This window comes from Palaemon carinicauda, chromosome 15, assembly GCF_036898095.1.
Source record: "Palaemon carinicauda isolate YSFRI2023 chromosome 15, ASM3689809v2, whole genome shotgun sequence".
Classification (NCBI taxonomy): Eukaryota; Metazoa; Arthropoda; class Malacostraca; order Decapoda; family Palaemonidae; genus Palaemon; species Palaemon carinicauda.
The window spans coordinates 125,434,186-125,444,185 of record NC_090739.1 but is presented as its reverse complement, the minus strand read 5'-3'; positions in this window follow the sequence as shown (position 1 = coordinate 125,444,185).

The following is a 10,000-nucleotide window of genomic DNA, read 5'->3' as shown; positions in this document are numbered from 1 at the left end:
GGAAATCTTATCAAACATTTTTTGGACCAAAGATAATTTTTCCAAAATCTGTACTGGAAATTGAAGTAAACCGTTTCGAGTGATCATATGGACAGACAAGCGCAGTTGAAAACAATCCCATCAAACTTCATTAGCCAAGAAATCCACCTGATTATTCCTTTTTCTTAGCATCGATCACCGGATTCTATAATGATAAAGCAGGCAGCACAGCGTGTAACCTGAATATTAATCATACATACTGAGTAATCAGGTCGGGCCCAAGGCTTTTTGGGATTGACGGCCAAAGCAGTTGTTGAATCTGGATATTAAATATTATCCGGAAGATACTTCACGGACTTATGATCTGTTTATGCTACGCTTTAGGTGGCTTATGATAATATATTTCTCAAATAGAATATTTCTAGACAGATTAACCTCCTGAGCGTGGAGTAAATTCTGAGCTCAGTTAACCTTTCCCCGCACGAGATTCGGGGAAAAAAATGTAGGATTTCGACTTGAATTTTGTTGAGTCACAACAAAAATGAAGTTAATTAACTTTCGACGTCTGTTATTTTCTCTGTCGGATGATTATTTATACATGTATAGATACACGCGCACACACATGTGTATATATATATATATATATATATATATATATATATATATATATATATATATATATATATATATTATATAAATCATATATATACATTATGTATATATATATAGAAATACACAATATATATGTATATATTTGTTATGTGTGTATATATATATATATAAACGAACAATACTGTATATACTGTATATGCATACATACATATGTGTATATATATACACACACACATATATATAAATATATATATATATATATATATATATATATATATATATATATTTATATATATATATGTGTGTGTGTGTGCGTGCGTGTATAATGTATATATATTTATTTATATTTATATATATAATGCACATAAACATATACATACACGCATATATATATGCATATAATGTCTTAAACGATATTAACTATCGATCGGCAGCGAATGACTGGGGAAAAATATGATGAAGGAGCTGTCAGTTCCTGAAGGATTGGCCTCAGCATACGTGAGTGATTTATGGGACCCCAAAGAGGAATGGAAATTGAAAGGAAAGAAGTGGATGGATTATAAGTTTCTGTGAAAAAAAAGGAAGATGAAAAGCGAATCAAAAGCTGAGAATATAATGACCACATTAAAATATTTGTGTGAATGCAAATGGAAATCAGATTTTATAATGACTAAATAATGGAAGGATAGATTTATGACATTCTATTAGCTACAGAATGATAATGATTTCTATTATTATTATTAGTAGTAGTAGTAGTAGTAGTAGTAGTATTATTATTATTATTATTATTATTATTAGTAGTAGTAGTAGTAGTAGTAGTAGTAGTAGTAGTAGTAGTAGTAGTAGTATCATTATTATTATTATCATTATTATTATTATTATTATTATCATCATCATCAAAAGAATTACCAATAATGATTGTTCGCTTATAATTCTTTTGCGTTGGCAACCTTTTTCAACCATTTCAGAAGCGTTGTTGCTAAGTGACGAATTTCAAAGGAGTTATTCATATATATAACACCTTCCCAGTCGTCTTCTCTCTCAAGACGAGTGGATTTTAGCCTCCTCCTTTCTGAAGGATCTTAGGCAGGAGGACGAGAGTCCTTGCTACGTTAATTAAAAATGTGCAGGGCTTAAGTGTAGAAATAGAGTTTTGGATTATAATTTCTTGTAGAAAATAGCCAGTTTTATAAACTCAGTACCTTGACTAGAGAAGTTACGTGAAGTCAGATTTGCTCAATTGTTGGATGGGTGACCTTAAATGAATGCTAGATTCAGGGTGTTATTTGTGATTGCATAGGAATAAGAATCTAGTAAGTAGATGGAATTAAAAGTTTTGATGCAGATCTAGATTCAATTATTTATCGCTATATAAAAACTGGACGCTTAAAAAATATTTAGATATCTTAATCACTGGCCTATCAGGAATGCCTAGCTTACGGCACACTGTGTGGGGTGCACTGGCGGCACTACTCGAGGTCAGGATGCGTCACTGTAATTATTATGGTAGCCTATTAGAAAGGTGCCTGCCTGGCAATCTTCCGGACTTGGGTTCGAGTCCCACTCAAGCTAGATAGTTTCTTGTAGTGTCTACAACCTGATTTTCCTTGTAAACTAAAGATGGAGGTTTGAGGGAGCCTATAGATCTACCTGCTGAGTCATCAGCAGCCATTGTCTGGCCCTACCTGGTCCGACCTTGGAAGGAGAGGTGATTGGATGCTGATCAAATGTATATATACCCAGTCTCTAAGGTATTGTCCTGCTAGGGTATAGTCTGTCCCTTGTCTGCCATTCACGAGCGACCTTTAAACTATAACCATAGTTTGAATAGTAGGATGCTGCAAGCCCATGGGTCCCATCAGGGAAAATAGCCCAGTGAGGAAAGGGAATAAGGAAACGAATAAACTATATATTATGAGAATACTGCGTAATGTTAGGCTTTATGTTCGAGAAGGCAAGACTCCGTACTTAGTACTAAGTACGAGATAGTACAGTTGGGGAAGATCTGCATGAAAAGGATGGTAGGAATGAAAAATCTTATTCAACATGCATAAAAAAACTAACTGAACGTCAATGCAAAATATGTCATATATAAACTATAAAAAGACTCATGTCAGCCTGGTCAACATAAAAACATTTGCTCCAACTTTGAACTTTTGAAGTTCTACTGATTCAACCACCCGATTAGGAAATCATTCCACAACTTGGTCACAGCTGGAATAAAACTTCTACAATACTGTGTAGTATTGAGCCTCATGATGGAGAAGTCCTGGCTATTAGAATTAACTGCCTGCCTAGTATTACAAACAGGATAGAATTGTCCAGGGAGATCTGAATGTAAAGGATGGTCAGTTATGAAAAATCTTATGCAACATGCATAATGAACTAAAAACGACGGTGCCCAAGATTAATATCTAGGTCAGGAATAAGAAATTTAATAGACCGTAAGTTTATGTCCAACAAATTAAGATGAGAATCGGCAGCCGAACACCAGACAGGAGAACTACTCGAAACAAGGTAAAATGAAAGGATTAAAACATTTCTTCAGAATAGAGTGATCACCGAAAATTTTGAAAGAGTTTATCAATAAGCCATTTTTTTGTGCATTTGAAGAAGGAACAGACTGAATGTGTTTCTCAAAAGTAAATTTGTAATCAAGAATCAAACCTAGAAATTCAAAGGAATAGTATATACCTAAATAAATATTATTATTATTATTATTATTATTATTATTATTATTATTATCATTATTAGCCAAGCTACAGCTCTAGTTGGAAAAGCAAGATGCTATAACCCCAAGGGCTCCAACAGGGAAAAAATAGCCCAGTGAGGAAAGGAAATAAGGAAATAAATAAATTATGAGAATAAATTAACAATATATCATTCTAAAACCAGTAACAGAGTCAAAACAGATATGTCCTATATACATTATTAACAACGTCAAAAACAGATATGTCATATATAAATGTAAAGATCTGGATATTGAAAAGCCACTATCCTCAAGCAACTCACAATCATTCACTGCCGGGTAGAATATAAAATGGACTTCGTGTCCCATAATTTGTCCCCATGCACTAATTTTAGCTAGATTTATACTATCAGTAAATTTTACTGGTAAAGTTATTATAATAATGATTTTGTTTAATCCAGGATGGGAGATGATGATTGTAACGAGAAAATTTTAAAATCTGGACATTTTTTATGTCGTTTTGTTTTATTCCCTCAGGTTTTGCTATACGATATTGAAGAGGACTATGAAAGTTAGTGAAAGCATTGATTATTAAGTAATCAGTTGATTGGAATTTAAGAAGATTTGGAAGTTTATAAAGAATAATATTCATATATACTCTCTCTCTCTCTCTCTCTCTCTCTCTCTCTCTCTCTCTCTCTCTCTCTCTCTCTCTCTCTCTCTCTCTCTATATATATATATATATATATATATATATATATATATTTATATATATACATATATAAACATATATATATATATATATATATATATATATATATATATATATATATATATATATATATATATATATATATATATAAATATATACTGTATATATATAAATGTGTGTGTATTAGTTACCGTCTTGAAGTTCATGACAACTATAAATATACTGCAAGGGTCAGTAGGGTACAGTATCCTGAAGAAATGTATATATATATATATATATATATATATATATATATATATATATATATATATATATATATATATATATATATATATATATATAAACACGACTGCACCTGGTACTAAAGTCTTTCATTATTTCCTACTGGAACTTCCCGTACATACATACATACATACATACATACATAAATATATACACACATAAATACATACATACATATATACATACATGTTTGAATTATCAATGGAACCGTAGCTATCAAATGAATAAGTAAATTTGTACAATTTTTTTTTCCGCTTTTCCTGTGTACGTTTACTTGGACAACCTGAAATATTTATCAAAAGGTTTTCAATGTAATTTATCCTCTGATATATTTTTTAATGAATCCATCGCCAGATATGGAACTACAGTTTTGACGCTGTTACTGTTTTTAGAATGATATATTGTTAATTTATTCTCATCATTTATTTATTTCCTTAGTTCCTTTCCTCACTGGGCTATTTTTCCATGTTGGAGCCCTTGGGCTTATAGCATCTTGCTCTTCCAACTAGGGTTGTAGCTTGGCTAGTAATAATAATAATAGGAAGTTATGGGGTGGTGTTGTGGGGATACCTTAACGTGGAGAAAGGGTTTGTGTACCGCCATGATCCGCAAAGCTGTACTAGTCAGGGATAGCCATACTAGTTTGGTTTGCTGTGAGCAAACCAATCCGCACTGGCCATCGTGGTGATGAAAATGGCCTAACCCCAGGCATGAAAAAAGACATGTTTAAAGGTTTAAAGGTCGCTCATGAATGGTAGAGACAAGGGACAGTGACATTCCCCTATCAAGCAGGACAATGCCCTAGAGACTGACTATATATACATATGATCAACGCCCAAGCCCCTCTCCACCCTTGCTAGGACCAGAGAGGGCCAGGCAATGGCTGCTAATGACTCATCAGATAGAAACATATAGGCTCCCCCGAAATCCCCCATCCTTAGCTAACAAGGATGGTGAGGATGCAACGACTAATGGAACTAACAGGTTTGAGCAAGACTCGAACCCCAGTGTGTCGATAACCAAGCTAGGGCGTTACCAACAGGCCACCACAACCCTAAGGCATTTGCTAGGACCAAGAAGGGCCAGGCAATGGCTGCTAATGACTCATCAGATAGACATATAGGCTCCCCCAAACTCCCCATCCTTAGCTCACAAGGATAGGGAGGTTACGGCGACCAAAGAAACTAACAAGTTTGAGCGGGACTCGAATCCCAGTCTGGCGATAACCAGGCTAGGACGTTACCAACAGGCCACCACAACCCTGAGGCATTTGTTCTGTACTGGATTAGAAACGGCTGCATTTGTTGTTGTTGTTGTTATTGTAGTAGTAGTAGTAGTAGTAGTAGTAGTAGTAGTAGTAGTAGTAGTAGTTGTTGTAAAGACATACAGTAGTAGTAGTAGTAGTAGTAGTAGTAGTAGTAGTAGTAGTAGTAGTAGTAGTTGTTGTTGTTGTAGTTGTTGTAAAGACATACAGTACTCTGAAAACTTTCCAGCTTTATTGTCGTTTGAAATGTTATCGTGGCTGAGTTAGTAAATGTTTAGGAGATAACAAAACGAACAGAAAGCAAGACATGGCTTGGGGGGGGATGCCATGCATAAATCATGCAAGCCTCTGATAACATTCCAACTTCCACAGGAATGAGTCAGTGGAAAAAGATAAGAAGTGAAGTTTCAAATTTAGTTTTCGTCTTTGTTAGAAAACCCATTAGCACAAAAACACAGTGAATTGGATATTTAGTTATTCTATGTTTATTTGAATAGATAAAAATCACGAATTTTAGTGATAAATGTATCATAAAGCAGCCAATTGATTCAATCTTATCAATCAGTTATTAGAGTTGAAATGGGTTGATTTCAAGGCTCACAGAATTATGTACGGCAGAATCTACATTGACTCTTATCACTTAATATAGCCAGATAGTGGCTTTCTTCAATAAATATATATATATATATATATATATATATATATATATATATATATATATATATATATATATATATATATATATATATATATATATATATATAGATAGATAGATAAAACACAGAAATTTGTATACATGCGTATATAAAAACGCAAAAGCACAGTATATATATATATATATATATATATATATATATATATATATATATATATATATATATATATATATATGTGTGTGTGTGTGTGTGTGTGTGTTTGTGTGACGCCAGTGTGGTAATGAAAATTGGCAAAACCCAGAAATGAATAAAGACATGTCTGAGGCTCTCGCCCTGCAGTGCACTAAAACCGGTTGTATTTGCGGTTGTTATTGGTATATACATATATTGATAAGTATGTACGTGTATATATATATATATATATATATATATATATATATATATATATATATATATATATATATATATATATATTTTTTTGGGCGTGGCTAGGATAAGATGATTGGTGCTGAACTCAGCTCTCATAAGGTAGGTTCGAAGATTCCTCCCTTCTCGCCAGCTATGAAAGAGCACCAGTGGTATAGCGTCTAACACTTGTGTCGAGAAAGAAGGCAAAGGAATGGCAACTTCAACCTTAAATGCTTGTTGAGGTAATATAATGCTAACAAACATATGAGGAAAGTTAAAAGGAAGAATATCATAAATTAGTAATTCAGTTAAAAGAAAGAATAACATAAATTAGTAATTAAGTTAAAAGAAAGAGTATCATAAATTAGTAATTAAATGCCAATAATCACGAATGAATGAATGATTTGAAACTATTTGGCATCATAATACCAATGGTCACTGACGCCGATTGCAGTATGTTTAATAAACAATCAATAACAAGAGATTAAAAATAGAAAAAAATAATAAAGGACTTAGAAGTAGTGGCAAAAGGGAAGCGCCTTACCGGTTCTCAGAAAGTCTTCAGATATATACTAATCCTTTGCCCTTTATTTGACTTTCATTTCCCGCATGAAACTTACAGCCGTGTCAATGTGCCTGTGGGTGGAACCATCCTCGTGGTTAACTGAAAGGTTAAATTTGACTTAAGTAATCTCATTGATTATGGAATCCTTGAGGTTTGCTGAAAGGTTAAATTAAGTAACCTAATTGATTTGCGGAAAGGTTGAATAAGTAACCTAATTGATTATGGAATCCTTGAGGTTTGCTGAAAGGTTAAATTAAGTAACCTAATTGATTTGCTGAAAGGTTGAATTAAGTAACCTCATTGATTTGCTGAAAAGTTGAATTAAATAACCTCATTGATTACGGAATCACTGAAGTTTGCTGAAAGGTTAAATTAAGTAACCTCATTGATTATGGAATCCTTGAGGTTTGCTGAAAGGTTAAATTAATAACCTAATTGATTTGCTGAAAGGTTAAATTAAGTAACCTAAATGATTTGCTGAAAGGTTAAATTAAGTAACCTCATTAATTATGGAATCCTTGAGGTTTGCTGAAAGGTTAAATTAAGTAACCTAATTGATTTGCTGAAAGGTTAAATTAAGTAACCTAATTGATTTTCTGAAAGGTTAAACTTGACTTAAGTAATCTCATTGATTATAGAATCCTTGAGGTTTGCTGAAAGGTTAAATTAGGTAACCTAAATGATTTGCTGAAAGGTTGAATTAAGTAACCTAATTGATTATGGAATCCTTGAGGTTTGCTGAAAGGTTAAATTAAGTAACCTAATTGATTTGCTGAAAGGTTGAATTAAATAACCTAATTGATTTGCTGAAAGGTTGAATTAAATAACCTAATTGATTTGCTGAAAGGTTGAATTAAGTAACCTAATTGATTATGGAATCCTTGAGGTTTGCTGAGAGTTTGAATCAAGTAACCTCATTGATTTGCTGAAAGGTTGAATTAAGTAACCTAATTGATTATGGAATCATTGAGGTTTGCTGAAAGGTTGAATTAAATAACCTCCTTGATTATGGAATCCTTGAGGTTTGCTGAAAGGTTGAAATAAGTACCCTATTTGATTATGGAATCATTGAGGTTTGCTGAGTTTGAATTAAGTAACCTCATTGATTTGCTGAAAGGTTGAATTAAGTAACCTATTTGATTATGGAATCATTGAGGTTTGCTGAAAGGTTGAATTAAATAGCCTTATTGATTACGGAATCCTTGAGGTTTGCTGAAAAGTTGAATTAAGTAACCTCATTGATTATGGAATCCTTGAGGTTTGCTGAAAGGTTGAATTAAATAGCCTTATTGATTACGGAATCATTGAGGTTTGCTGAGTTTGAATTAAGTAACCTCATTGATTTGCTGAAAGGTTGAATTAAGTACCCTATTTGATTATGGAATCATTGAGGTTTGCTGAAAGGTTGAATTAAATAGCCTTATTGATTACGGAATCCTTGAGGTTTGCTGAAAGGTTGAATTAAATAACCTCATTGATTATGGTATCCTTGAGGTTTGCTCAAAGGTTGAATTAAATAGCCTTATTGATTACGGAATCATTGAGGTTTGCTGAAAGGTTGAATTAAGTAACCTAATTGATTATGGAATCATTGAGGTTTGCTGAAAGGTTGAATTAAATAACCTCATTGATTATGGAATTCATGAGGTTTGCTGAAAGGTTGAATTAAAAAGCCTTGTTGATTACGGAATCATTGAGGTTTGCTGAAAGGTTGAATTAAGTAACCTAATTGATTATGGAATCATTGAGGTTTGCTGAAAGGTTGAATTAAGTAACCTCATTGATTATGGAATCCATGAGGTTTGCTGAAAGGTTGAATTAAAAAGCCTTGTTGATTACGGAATCCTTGAGGTTTGCTGAAAGGTTGAATTAAGTAACCTAATTGATTATGGAATCATTGAGGTTTGCTGAAAGGTTGAATTAAATAACCTAATTGATTATGGAATCATTGAGGTTTGCTGAAAGGTTGAATTAAAAAGCCTTGTTGATTACGGAATCCTTGAGGTTTGCTGAAAGGTTGAATTAAGTAACCTAATTGATTATGGAATCATTGAGGTTTGCTGAAAGATTGAATTAAATAACCTCATAGATTATGGAATCCATGAGGTTTGTTGAAAGGTTGAATTAAAAAGCCTTGTTGATTACGGAATCCTTGAGGTTTGCTGAAAGGTTGAATTAAGTAACCTAATTGATTATGGAATCCTTGAGGTTTGCTGAGAGTTTGAATTAAGTAACCTCATTGATTTGCTGAAAGGTTGAATTAAGTAACCTATTTGATTATGGAATCATTGAGGTTTGCTGAAAGGTTGAATTAAATAGCCTTATTGATTACGGAATCCTTGAGGTTTGCTGAAAGGTTGAATTAAATAACCTCATTGATTATGGAATCCTTGAGGTTTGCTGAAAGGTTGAATTAAATAACCTCATTGATTTGCTGAAAGGTTGAATTAAGTAACCTATTTGATTATGGAATCATTGAGGTTTGCTGAAAAGTTGAATTAAATAGCCTTATTGATTACGGAATCCTTGAGGTTTGCTGAAAGGTTGAATTAAATAACCTCATTGATTATGGAATCCTTGAGGTTTGCTGAAAGGTTGAATTAAGTAACCTAATTGATTATGGAATCATTGAGGTTTGCTGAAAGGTTGAATTAAATAACCTCATTGATTATGGAATCCATGAGATTTGCTGAAAGGTTGAATTAAAAAGCCTTGTTGATTACGGAATCCTTGAGGTTTGCTGAAAGGTTGAATTAAGTAACCTAATTGAATATGGAATCATTGAGGTTTGCTGAAAGGTTGAATTAAATAACCTCATTGATTATGGAATCCA